Raw genomic sequence first — 14,187 nt, forward strand, 5'->3', positions numbered from 1 at the left:
TACTAGCAGTAACAAATTTTGGATCTTTATAGAGTAAATCAAGTAATAAGAACAAAATTTGAATCAACGTGCACTAAGTTAACAAAGTTTGGATCTTTATAGAGCAAACCAAGTAATAAGAACAAAGTTTGAATCTTTATAGAGTAAACCAAGTAATAAGAACAAAGTTTGAATCTTTATAGAGTAAACCAAGTAATAAGAACAAAGTTTGAATCTTTATAGAGTAAACCAAGTAATAAGAACAAAGTTTGAATCTTTATAGAGTAAACCAAGTAATAAGACAAGTGATAAGAACAATACTAAGAAATGAAATGAGGGAGAAATGAAAAAGAAATTTACCTTGGCTGATGATGAACAAGTGAGTAGAGCAAAGATTTTAGGACAACATAAAAAAGTCCTAATAGATGATTTATAGATAATCGATCAATAAAGATAGGTAAATGGAAAATTTACAAAGTGGGTTGGATTATTTTACATTTTGGGTTATTGCATAGGCGCATAGCCCATGCTCTTTTATGTTGTTTTTAGTATCCAAAATGTAAACAACAAAAAAAAAAAAAAAAAAAAAAAAAAAAGGTTTTGTAGATTGAATATATTTATAAAAATTTATATTTTTTTCATGATTTTACATAGGTGATAATATTAACAAAAAAATTATATAGTATATATACTAGTCTTAGTTTTATGCTAATTTCACCTTTTTTTTAATTTTTTTTTTTAGTTTTACAAAAATGTACAAAGTAACTTATTATTTAATTTAGATAGATTAGATTAGAAAAAAAGAGTTATTATTACACTTTTTTGTACTCGTAATATGTTTGCAGAATGTGCTATTTAATTTTCATTCCGTGATAAAAAAAATTATGAAAATTATTTGGAAAATACAAATTAATATACTTCATTCGTATACAAAATCTTATACGTGGCTGGTCACATAGCTTGTAAAAAAAACGAAACGAAGTAAACCCTCTTACACTAACAGAGTATTCCCAATTATATTGACAAAGTTACCCTTTATTATACTTATTTAGTAACTCTTAAATAACAAAGAAGTACTAATAGAGTAACCTTTATATAACTAACTAGTTAGCCCGACCTTATAACTGTAATCGACTCAAGGAGGAATGAAGGCCAAACGATGCGGCTAGCCACATATAAAAGTAAGTTGGTATATCAGCAACTTTTTGGTGCAACATGCCACACCATGCTGCATGGGTTACCCGAGTTTTTTTGTTAGGGGTTACCCGAGTTATTCAGTCAGAGGTTACCCGAGTTATTCAGTCAGAGGTTACCCGAGTATTAGGGGTTACTCGACTTATTCAGTCAGAGGTTCTCGAGTTACTCGGTTTGGGGTTACTTGAGGGGTTCGTGAAGGAATTATGTCTTCGATAAGTGCAATTACTAGATATATCAAGGATCACTTTTATGGAGATAATTAGTTCATTCTATATGGTCGTCATTGTCTGGTGCTAGATATGGCAAATGATCTTTAAGCAAGTTAAATAGTCCAAAGTCTAATAGAATGGATCCTATGAGGTCACACAACAAGGGTATTAGGTTAAGCAAGTAAGAGGCCCATCAATGGGCCTCATGAGATCATGATATAGCACATGGAGTGTTGGGCTAGAGTAGGTTGATTAGGGTTAGGACTTTGAGCTTGATATGAACTCTCATTTAATTTAGAGATATGATCTATAAGATCCATGCCCAGGGTTGAATTGAGACACAATTAACATACAGTGAATTGTGACACAAGGCAACCAGTTTTCCCAACCCTAATTACCCTTTCTCTCTCTTCACTCACGGCTCTTTCTCCTCCCCTTCATGTCCGTACGGCCGGCCACCCTAGGTGGTTCGTGGTTAGTTCGTGTCTCTCTTCTCCGTTGAAGGTTGATTGAAGCGTTCAATCACAACTAACTAGCATTAGTGGAGGTTTAACTTGTGCCCGTGGACCAAGTAGAGGAATCACCCTTGGGGTTCTTTATCTCTTATTGTTCTTGCTTGATTGCACGTGGAATCACGCTTCAAAGTTACAATTATATGTTCTTTAGGTGTTATGCAATGATCTTGGTTATTAGATGCTTATAAATATGATTCATGAAATTCCGCTTAGAGTATCTAAAGTCCGACATGGGTTACTCAAGGGGTTCACTCGGTCACGGGTTACTCGAGTTACTCGGTTAGGGGTTGCTCGAGTTACTCGGTTAGGGGTTACTCGAGTTACTCGATCAGGGGTTATTTAACGAGTTCGGTCAGGGGTTACTCGAGTAATTCGATTAGGGGTTACACGAGTTAATCAGTTAGGGGTTAGTTAAGGGGTTACTCAAGGGGTTTACTCAGTTAGGGGTTACTCGAGTTACTTGGTCAAGGGTTGCTCGAGTTACTCGGTTTAGGGTTACTCGAGGGGTTACTCGGTCAGAGGTTATTTGAGGAGTTTAGTCAGAGGTTACTCGAGTAATCGGTCAAGGGTTATTACTTGAGGGTTCAGTTAGGTGTAGAGGTGATCATTGGGCGGGCTGGGTCAAAGCCGAAAAAATCAGCCAACTTTTAGGGTCGGGCCAAGTTTCAAGCCGAAATTTTTGTGCCCAAACCCGCCCATAATGGTCGGGCTGTGTGAGCTTTTCAGGCCGGTCAAAATAAATTAACTAAAAATGCTTTAAAACACATTCCCAAACCTGCCCTAAAAAAAATTCGAGTCAGCTAGGCTAACTTTGATCACCTCCAGTCAGAGGTTACTTGAGAGTTTAGTAGGGTTACCTGATATGTCTATATTATAATAGTATTTTACCCCCGTCCCTTGGTCATAATTGGTAGTGTTTTTGGCTCTTTAGAGCCACTTTTATTACTAATTAGTGTTTTATAGTCTCTTTGTAGTTTTGGTTGAGTTTTATCGGGAGTTGCACTTTTGGAGCATTTTCCCAAGATTATATGGAGCAACTACGAGCATTGGAGGAGCACGACCACTCTTCGTAGCCCAAGGCTAGTTGGAGTCATCAAACCGGTGATTAAGGGCTCGACATATGAAATATCGAGGCATTGGACACCGAGTATTCAAGCCCCAAAGAGGAAATCCGGATTGGGTCGAAGAATCGGAGCCCAATCCAGAAGTCCAAGATAGCCCAACAGCCCTTCGCCCGAACTGGCTGCCCTCGCTCTGAGGCGCGCCTGGCGGGGCGGGGCGGGGCTGATGAAGGAAGAGTGCGCTTCGCCCCATCTCGTGCCCGACCGGGCGCGAGAGAAGCCCCTTGGAAAAAAAAGGTGGGCCCGATCGGGCGCGTGTTTTGGAGTGCGATTTCTGGCGATTTTTACTTAGTTTCTAATTAGGATTTTAGGAGCATTTTATAAATATGCTTTTAGTTGTTTTGATACGATGACTCTCTCTTACTCTCTCTTTTACCTCTTCTCTTAGTCTTTCTCTCTCTACTTAGTTTTTATATTAAACTTCTCTCTTATTCTCTCTCTCTATAACTCTACACTTTGTTCTTAATAGATCTATGGAACCATTTCAAAGGATCTTGTTTACACTATCATGAAATCGGGTGCCACGACTCTTAAACTTGTGGGAAAAATCTTGAGTTTTTAAAATATTTATACTCTCCTTTTAAAAATGAAACTCATATTTACGACTTTGCCATTACTAATTCTTACTCCCTTAAGTCCCTTTCAAATTCTCCCTTTGGGTCAACTTATTGGCCCCTAAATTCCCAATAAGTTGGTTTATCCTTTTAAATAGGATTGACCCAATTAAACATACTTCTGTTGCCTCAATTCATGATCCCTTTTATTTACACACAATTATAATTTATTTAAATAAATAATTTCTTTTTAAAATGAAACAAATCATATATAAAATAAATAAATAAAAATTAATTTATATATAATATAATATAATAAAAATACAGAGTATTACACATGATTTTACATAGATAATAATTTTAACAAAAAATTATATAGTGTATATACTGTTCTTAGTTTTGTTTTGGTTTTTTTTTTTTTTTTATTTGAATAAACTCTTAGTTTTATGTTAATTTCACGTATTGTTTTTAGTTTTACAAAAATGTACTCGGTAACTTATTAATTTATTCAGATTAGATTAGATTAGAAAAAAATTTTGTTATTACACTTTTTGTAATATGTTTGTAGAATGTGCTATTTATATTTCGTTCTGTGATAAAAAAATTATGAAAATTATTTGGAAAATACAAATTAATATACTTTGAATACAAAATCTTATATGTGGCTGGTCACATAGCTTGTAATTAAAAAGTAAACCCTATTACACTGATAGAGTAATCCCTATTATATTGACAAGGTAACCCTTTATTATACTTATTGAGTAACTCTTAAATAGCAAAAAACTGATTTCCGAATCCGGATTAGCCCAAAGGGTGAATCGGGTGGAACACCAAAAATAAAAAATAAAAAAAATCACAGAGACATCCCTGAAGCACTAATTTAATAAAGTAACCTCTATATAACTAACTAGTTAACCCCTTAACCCCAACTCTATAACCGTAATAGTTTCATGGTAGGAGGCCACACGATGTGGCTAGCCACATATAAAAGTGAATTTTTAGTATATTTGTTTTCCTTATGGATTCACATACTTATAAGATCAAATTTTGCTTTTAAATTAGATAAAATAAATAAATTATGAGGTCATATTTACTGTATAAGAAAAATTAGTTTTGATAAGATCAAATTAGCAAAATTGAGGAAAATAAAACATAATCTTACTCCACTTTGTGAATTAGTAATCCGTACCTTATTGGATTTAAAGGACTTTTTGTCAAAAACTAACTAATAAAACCAAGATTTGGTGAGAAACAACCTAATTAAAAAATGTTGTTATAACGGTAAAATATTGTAAAAAATTCGGTATAGGTAGTATTTTTTACTAATACTACCTATACCGAATTTCTACCATTTACCGACCTCAAAATACTCTCGAAACCTCCGCTTTCATTCCGAAAACCAACACAACTTGCATGGAATCACCTCTACCACACCTAAACCACCTTTCGACCCCAACCACCACCTCTACCCCAAAAACCACCATCCCGTAGCACTAATCTACCCTCACAAACTTGAAATATCCTCCAACCATCCGAAAAATAATCTTACCACCTTAATTGAAAACCAACCCTCATGATGGTTTCGTGGGTGTTTTAAGGTAGATCAACGTTGAAAATTAAGTCAACGACGGAAAGTCGGTCAACGGTAGTATCTTACAACATTTTACCCTTTAATAGGTAGTTTGTTACAACATTTTTTTATTAAGTAATTTCTTACAAAATTTTGGTTTTATTAGATAGAACAGAATATGCTCATATCATTTCATATAACTAATATATAAAGCTAAACTTTTAGCCAGGTCACGAGGCAGCGACACTTGGCGTTCTAACTTTTCGCCAAGTGTCGTGCCACATTGGATATATTTAAATAGATATTATAAGATAAAAAAAGTTGGTTTAGAATTCTATTTGGATATAATTTTAAGATAAAATTATTAGTTTAGAGTTTTATTTTCGATAAAATACCAATGTTTCAGATGTATAAATTGAATTATAATTTTATTTACAAAAATTATTAGATTATTATTTTAAAAAATCATATCATAAAACTAATATATAAAGCTAAAATATAACTAATATATAAAGCTAAACTTGATAGATTTAAATATACTTCATAAGATTAAAAAGTTAATTTAAAATTCTATTGGGATATAATTTTAGGATAAAATTGTTAGTTTAGTGTTTTATTTTCTATAAAATACCAATATTTCAGAGGCACAAATTGAATTAAAATGTTGTTATAAAATTTTCAATAAAATATAGCAAATCGTCATAAAAGCACCTCAATTCCTAACTAATTTTGTATCAATGATATATTTAAAAATTTGACATATAGATTAAAAATTTATCAGGAAAATTTTTCATTAATTCAATTAAATATCAATAAAATATACAAGGTAATCTATAATCTATAATCTTTTCTCAAATAAAAAAATCTATAATCAGTAGCAATCAGGATCGGAGAGGCTGAATTTGCAAGGAAGTTGATCATCAATCATACTCCCAGTTGTGATATTATTATATGGAGGGAAAAATCCAACATTAATCCCTTGACAAAACAAATACATAACATTAATGTAAAATATAGCTTAAATTCTCTAGGGAAATTGTTACATGGATCATAGTTGTGAGTATTGTTGTTGACCGTATCGTTAAGAATTTTCTCGGTGTCATCTTCTTCAATCAAGCTTTCAGTTTCATTGCTACGCCGACGACGGTGGAATAAGTAGTACCAAACAACAAACATCATAGATACTAGGGTTGATTTTGGTTACGTTTAATGTATGTACGTGTTAGGCCGCCTTTTATATAGGGCTTTGCCAGGGTTTGCACAATAAGAGAAAGGTTTTTTTTTTTTCCTTTTTTTTAAAAAAAAAAAAATAATAATAAATCGAAACTATGGGGAAAAGGTTAAATGAAAATTAACCTTTTGATTTTTTGGGAAGGATAAAATAATCCTTCTTTTAGATTAAAATAATCTATTTAGGGTCTGTTCATATTTACTGAACTGAACTGAACTGATTGAAGCTGAACTGAACTGAACTGATTGGAACTGAACTGAACTGAATTGAGCTGAAATAAATATTTTATGTGAGAGGGAAATTAAGAGCTGAACTGAACTGATTGGAACTGAACTGAACTAAACTGATTGGAGCTTAACTGAACTGAAATTAAGTAAATGTGAACAGGCCTTTAGTTAAAAAAGACACTTTTATTTTTTATCATCATTTTTTTTTTAGGAAAAAAGTTAAAGAGACACTATGTCAATTTCTGATTTTAAAAATTAGTTTAATAGAAAGTTTATTTAAGGAAATTATTGTAAAATTTAATTATTATATAAATAGAAATGATATTTACCAAAAAAAAAAAAAAAAAAAAGATATTTACCTTTTTTAAATATTGACATTCAATTAACTAATATGGAAAATATAATCACAAAATATAATCTTTGTAAAATATTTTTTAAAAAATACAATCTTTTACTATAAGTTTTTGTGTGGCAAACATAATATCTGCTTCAAGGATTCAATTGAGATAGGCAAAAGTGAATGACTAAAAACAAGACATTACAATAAATGATCACTGATAAGTACTTCGTATATAGGTATATATAAAATTTTTTGTCAAAACTATCACATCGTCTCTCTTTTGTTAATACTTCTTTCTATGGTTTATTAGGATTTTTTTTTATTTTTTTTATTTTTTTATTCCTATAATAAATTTTAATCTTTATCTTTCTATATTCCGCTAATATAGATTTCCTTATATGGTTGAAACATAAGATTGTTAATTAAGCATGATATAATGATATTCCATGCTTCATTATGAGAAATACTTTATTTTTGTCCATGACAAATTTTGAAATTTAGATAGTTTATATATATTATATTATATAACAATAATAACTGTGTATAGCACGGGGCGTAACCTAATTAATAATATTATAAATGCTTTTGTTCACAAGATTTTTTTTTAATAGCAATGAGTTATGGAAAATTCCCAATGGTAATCCCATACTTTATGTTGATTCCCAATTTTTATACTAATTTCTAAACCGTCATTAAACATGACACTAGTAAGTATATGGGTTAAATTTTACCATGGTTAAAAATATATTAGGTAGAATAATAAAATAAACGAAACAGAAAATAAAGAACAAAGTGTTTTTAAAGTCAAAAATCAAAATGTATGATTTACTAACCTTCGATATATGAAGTATACATTCATTATAAAAATTGAGACAAGATAATAATTTATTTATTTTATTTATTTATTTATTTATTTATATTTTGAGACATGATATAATTAATTGAACCATACGTTTAGAAACTAGTAAAAGGAACTATATTATACTATCAACGTGACTAATGCGAGTCACAAGTAGAGGAGAGCCGTATTTGCAATGGATTGGACTTCCAACCATAATTTAGCATGACTCGAACTCGAATAATGACTAAATTATGACTCAAGTTTTAAATAGTTCAGATCCGACCTCGTTGAACCCGCCACAACTGACACCTGTAATGTTAACATAACTTTAGATGGAGCATGGTTGTGAATATTGTTGTTGACCGTATTACCAAGATTTTTCTTGGTTTCATCTTTTTCAATTAAGCTTTGAGTTTCATCGCTAGGCCGACGACGGTGGAATAAGTAGTACCAAATAATAATCGGACAACCAAAGATGCGTGCAAAAAGGCTTCGAGATTTTTTATTATGATGAGTACTTGACATTGTAGGTAGTAGGGTTGAGCGTTTGTTTGGCTTGTGATTGGGATGTTTTCAGTTTTTTATACTTTGATATTGCGTTTAATGTGTGTTGAGCCTTTTATAAAAGGTTTTGCAGACCGGTGGTGATGCTGATGTTAGTGGTGTCAGTGCCAAGTTTGAGCATCTTAAGTTGGAGGGAGAGGGAGCTACATTTTACGATGAGGTGCAGACCTTTGATCACAAAGCTATGTTAGAAAAGTTACAAGGTCTCCTGCAAAGTATGAAAAAAAATCGGTTCGCTCATCTCCCATTAAGAGGCAAAATGAATACTGAATTTAATGAGGTGAATAAGTATTATGCTTATTGTGAATTCAAAGAGGATAGAAACCTTCGTACTTCGAGTGTCACTTTTTCGACCTTCTTATTTCGAAACTTAAAGCAATACCCCACCAAAATATTCGAATCTATGTGTCCAAGAAAAGTGAAGTTTTTTTTAATGGGGATGAAAATACCTCCTATACTAGGTAGAATTTGAGGAAGTACTAATGCATAACTGTTATGTATAAGAAAATATATAACGAGTCCAGCTGCGAATCAAACTAATATCACTACAGGCCACAGTGATATATATATTTTGTATTATCACGAATAGTTTTACGTTATTTGTTAATTTACGACTAATTTATATATAATTTGTAAATAATTATATGTTGATTGATTATTTATATATAATTTATAACCCCTTTAACACTAACTAAGTAACCCCCATTAAACTATCGAAGTAATTCATATAGTGCAAAATAATCCCACACATAAGATTTTTTGGTGCAAAATATGTGGTGGTGTACGTAATTGTAATAAAGTGTTGATGCTGTGATGATGGCACGGATATTAACACTTCTAATTTTGTTCTTAAGTTTTTTTGTTTAGTTAAATTTAAACAATACGAAAAGACAATTTTCTTGCATTGTAGTGTAAAAATACTTGTATAGTTGTGTTATAATTTATTTATTTTTTGAATAAAATAGTTGTGTTTTAATTAATTGCTCGTATAAAGGCTAGATTTATGCTGTGAGGTTGCTAAAAATAAATTGTTCATTTTTATTGTTTTTATTAACTAACGTTGGTTAAAAAATGGTTCGTAGTGATAAGTAAAATATTTACATAATAATTTAAAAAAGTAATATAGAATTTAATAAACTTGCATAAAACTATAAGAGTACTCCAAACTTTTATTTTTTTTAAGTATTTTTTTTTTTTTTTTTATAAAAAAAATTCACTGGATCATAGAAATAAGAGAAGAGGTCAATACATGTATACCAGTAAAAATGAAAGTAATGATTATAAAAAGAAATCTTTCAATCCCAATTCAGGTCCTGTTAAATAGATATGCCACTACTGGAGGGCAGAGGATGCCTTGTTAATGAATCAATGGCTTAATTAAAAAAGAAATTTATAAAATCTAGAAATAAGACAAAACCCAAATATAGTATTATATGAATATAATTTTTTCATGTGAATATTCGAACGTTGCTCGGGCAAAGAACTAACAATGATACCTGTCAATTTCTGGTGCGTTCTTAGTATTTTGTTTTATAAAATAATTTAATAGAAAGTTTATTTAAGGAAATAATTTGTAAAATTTAATTAATATATAAATAGAAATGATATTTACCTTTTTTTTTTTTTTTTAAATATTGACATTCAATTAACTAATATGGAAAATATAATCACAAATTATAATCTTTGTAATCTTCTACCATAAGTTTTTTTTTGTGGCAGTTATAATATCTAATTCATGGATACAATTTAGATTCGAGCAAAAGTTAATGACTAAAAACAAAACATTACAATATATGATCACTGATAAGTATAATATAGGTATATTTATAAAAAAATTTGTCAAAACTATCACATCGTCTCCCTTTTGTTAATTCTTCTTTCTATGGGTTTTTTAGGAATTTATTTTTTTTATATATATTTTTATTCCTATAATAAATTTTAATCTTTATCTTTCTATATTCCGCTAATATAAATTTTCTTATATGGTTGAAACATAAGAATGTCAATTAAGCATGGAATATCATGCTTCATTATGTCAAATACTTTATTTTTGTCCATGACAAATTTAGATAGTTTATATATTATATTATATCAATTAACTATAACATTAAATCGATAATAATGATGACAATAACCGTGCATGGCACGAGACACCTAACCTAGTTAATAATATTTTAAAGGGTAATGCTATATGTAGCCCTTATAAGCATTAAATATACTCTTGAAAATTGAATAAAATTAGGAATTCATTGCAAAAACACTCGTAAATCAGTGTAATTAGTGTTTATATTTTCATGATTTCTTAACTTTTTACGATTTCAAGTGTAAATTTAATGCTTATAAGGGCTATGTATAGCATTAACCTATTTTAAATGCGTTTGTTTGCAAGATTATTTTTTTTAATAGCAATGAGTTATGGGAAATTCCAAAAATTCCCAATGGCAATCCCATACTTTAACGGTGATTCCCAATTTTTATACTTACTAATTTCTAAACCGTCATTAAACATGACATTAGTAAGTATATGGGTTAAATTTTTACCCTGGTTAAAAATATATTAGGTAGAATAATAAAATTAATGAAACGGAAAATAATAAACGAAATGTTTTTAAAGTCAAAATATATGATTTACTAACACTCAGACATATGAAGTATACATTCATTATAACAATTGAGACAAGATAAAATTAATTGAACCATACCTTTAGAAACTAGTAAAAGGAACTATATTATACTATCAACGTGACCAATGCGGGTCACAAGTAGAGGAGAGCCGTATTTGCAATGGATTGGACTTCCAACCATAATTTAGCATGACTCGAACTCGAATGATGACTAAATTATGACTCAAGTTTTAAATAGATTGAATCCGACCTCGTTGAACCTGCCACAACTGACACCTGTAATGTTAACATAACTTTAGATGGAACATGGTTGTGAATATTGTTGTTGACCGTATTACCAAGATTTTTCTTGGTTTCATCTTTTTCAATTAAGCTTTGAGTTTCATCGCTACGCCGACGACGGTGGAATAGTAGTACCAAATAATAATCGGACAACCAAAGATGCGTGCAAAAAGGCTTCGAGATTTTTTATTATGATGAGTACTTGACATTGTAGGTAGTAGGGTTGAGCGTTTGTTTGGCTTGTGATTGAGATGATTTCAATTTTTTATATTTTGATATTGCGTTTAATGTGTGTTGAGCCTTTTATAAAAGGTTTTGCTAGGGTTTGCACTATAGGAATAAGGTTAAAATTAAAATAACCATTTTATTATTATTTTTTTATTATTTATTTTGAAGGACAAAATAATCCTTTTATTGTACCGTATATTGCATTCAATAACCAATTACGAAGTATAAAAAATCATTACTTGTAAAATAAAACTTATCCTAATTTATAATTATTCCCGGATTACTCTCACGCAAGAATATTTTTTTTGGAAGAAAACTCTCACGCATGATTAGAATATTTGAAAGAAAAAAAAATACAAAAAAAAATGAGCAGCGGGCCAGCGGCAATGGCCGTGGGCGCAGGGTATGGGGAAAGTGAGGGTGGCCGACGACGGTGGAAATTGGAAATGGTGAAGCTGGGTGCGGCGTGGCCGGCCGCCAGGGGCGGGGGATGGCTCGCGTTGCTGCTGCTGGTGGTGGAGGTTGATTTTTTATATAAATTACTTAGTTTTTTTTAATTATTTTTTTAAAAAATTTAGTTTTAAAATTGTTAGTTAGATGTTAATTAGTAATTAGTTATATTTTCTTTAAAAAAATTTAAATTTAAATTTATTTTTGACTAATCAGTTTGTGACACATATAATTAAATTTTTAAAAAAATTTACCTATTCAACAGGTTAAAGGTCACTTGGGACCATTAGAAGCAAATTCATATTAAAGTTCGGATTATTTAAAAATAATTGAAAGTTGAGATTATTTTGAGCGAATCGAGCAAAGTTGAGATTATTCTTGTCAAATTTTCCTTTTCAAAATTCTACATCAACAAATATACAAAACATGTGATAGAGAATATCCATAGAATATTCTCATCTTAGGTTTAGGATATACTTTGTATAAGATTATCTTTGATATCTGTACATATCTTATGTTACCTAACATGATTAGGTTTCTCATTAATATTATATTATATGACATGGTATCAAATTTTAGGTGAGATCTTGGGATCATATACAAAAATTCTCACCCTGCCGGTGGGTTAGAAAATTAATTAAACCCACCGGCGGGATATACACAAATTTTTTTATGCTTCCGCAAACACACACATATAGATTTTTTTTTCTTTTCACAAAATTTTTTTTTAGAATTTTTATGTATCCTTGCGCCTCCCACTGATAGTAGCAACCGCGAAAGCCGCCTCCATCGCATACACTACCAAAATTAAGAAATACCAATGTAAAGAAAAAAACAAAGGAACAAGTATAAAAATAAATTAAGAAATACCAAAATTTCAACCAAATAACCAATGTAAGCTTCTCCACAAAACTCGAATTAAATTTTCCAATAAATCAAACAATCTCATTAACATACTTAATAAGGCATAATCATGTGTAAACTCTCTTATCTCTTGTTTGGTACGATGTTCAGATAGACAGATAACCGCGGAAAAAGTTTTTGAGCGAGGTAATATGAATGAGAACTTTGCTCCATATTTTGCACTTGGATAGAGTATTGTAGGCTAATTTCATGGTGTTTAATTGGTCACTCGGGCGATCCGTGGTCCAGTAGGGCGCGGGTCAAGACTGAACAAAAGTGACGCACGGTTGTTCTTCGTTATTTTTGTTTGATATTTTTACTTATGTATAAGTTGTTATAACAGGGAAAATTCAAGTTCATCAGCTTGATTTGCAAAATCAGTAATTTAAGGGGCAAAGATGTCATTTCCTTACAAAGGGTGGGGGGGCATTTTGGTCGCTACGACCATTAATTGGGAAAACGTCTAAATGACATGAAAGACGTTCTTCATAGTCAAACTAATGCTTGACTAGTTTATTTTTTTAGAAACCATTTGCAAACCCCATTCTTCATCATCATAATTATCTCAAATTTTGATTACATTAAATCACAAACATATATATTACACACTGTTGTGACCCGGTAAACCAATTTTCCCCCCAACAAGTATAGCATCGAAATAACAATAAAATTCAATACATTCATCTTAACAATTGAGACAAAATAAAATTAATTGAACCGTCCCCCCCCCCCCCAAAAAAAAAAAAAAAAAAAAAGAAACGAATAACAATAAACGAAGTCTTTTGACTAAGCCAAAATATATGATTTACTAAAATTCAATATGAAACCCTAGTAGTATATCAGTATATGTACTTCATTGAAGAAAAACTAGTCGTATTTAAGTACGTAGTATAAAAACGTGACTAAGACGAGTCACAATTCGGAGAGCTGTATTCACAATCTATAGGACCATCAACCATAGTTCCTACCGTTGTCATATTAAACGAAGGTGTTGGCTTAATCTTAATATTTTCACAAACGACGTTCATATCGCATTGATGAAAAGTCACAGGGCCACATTTCCAATGTCCCCAATTTGTCCAAAAAGGACCCGTAACATTAATAGTAAACGTCACACTATCATCCTCGCTTCTTATAAGATCTTTATAAAAAACCGAGTCATTAGAAATATTCATCCCCATCTTTATTTTCTTGATTTGATTATCCTTCTCTTGGATGTAGCTGAATTTGTGTACTCTAGATGCGACAACAGAATCGGCATTAGGGTATGCTAGTAAAGCTTGAATCGACTTGAACTTAATTGGTACGTAGTTCTTTATTGAAAGAGTTAAGTTGAGATTCGAACCATTGAC

This window comes from Chenopodium album, chromosome 3 (assembly GCF_948465745.1).
Source record: "Chenopodium album chromosome 3, dcCheAlbu1.1, whole genome shotgun sequence".
NCBI classification, from domain to species: domain Eukaryota; kingdom Viridiplantae; phylum Streptophyta; class Magnoliopsida; order Caryophyllales; family Amaranthaceae; genus Chenopodium; species Chenopodium album.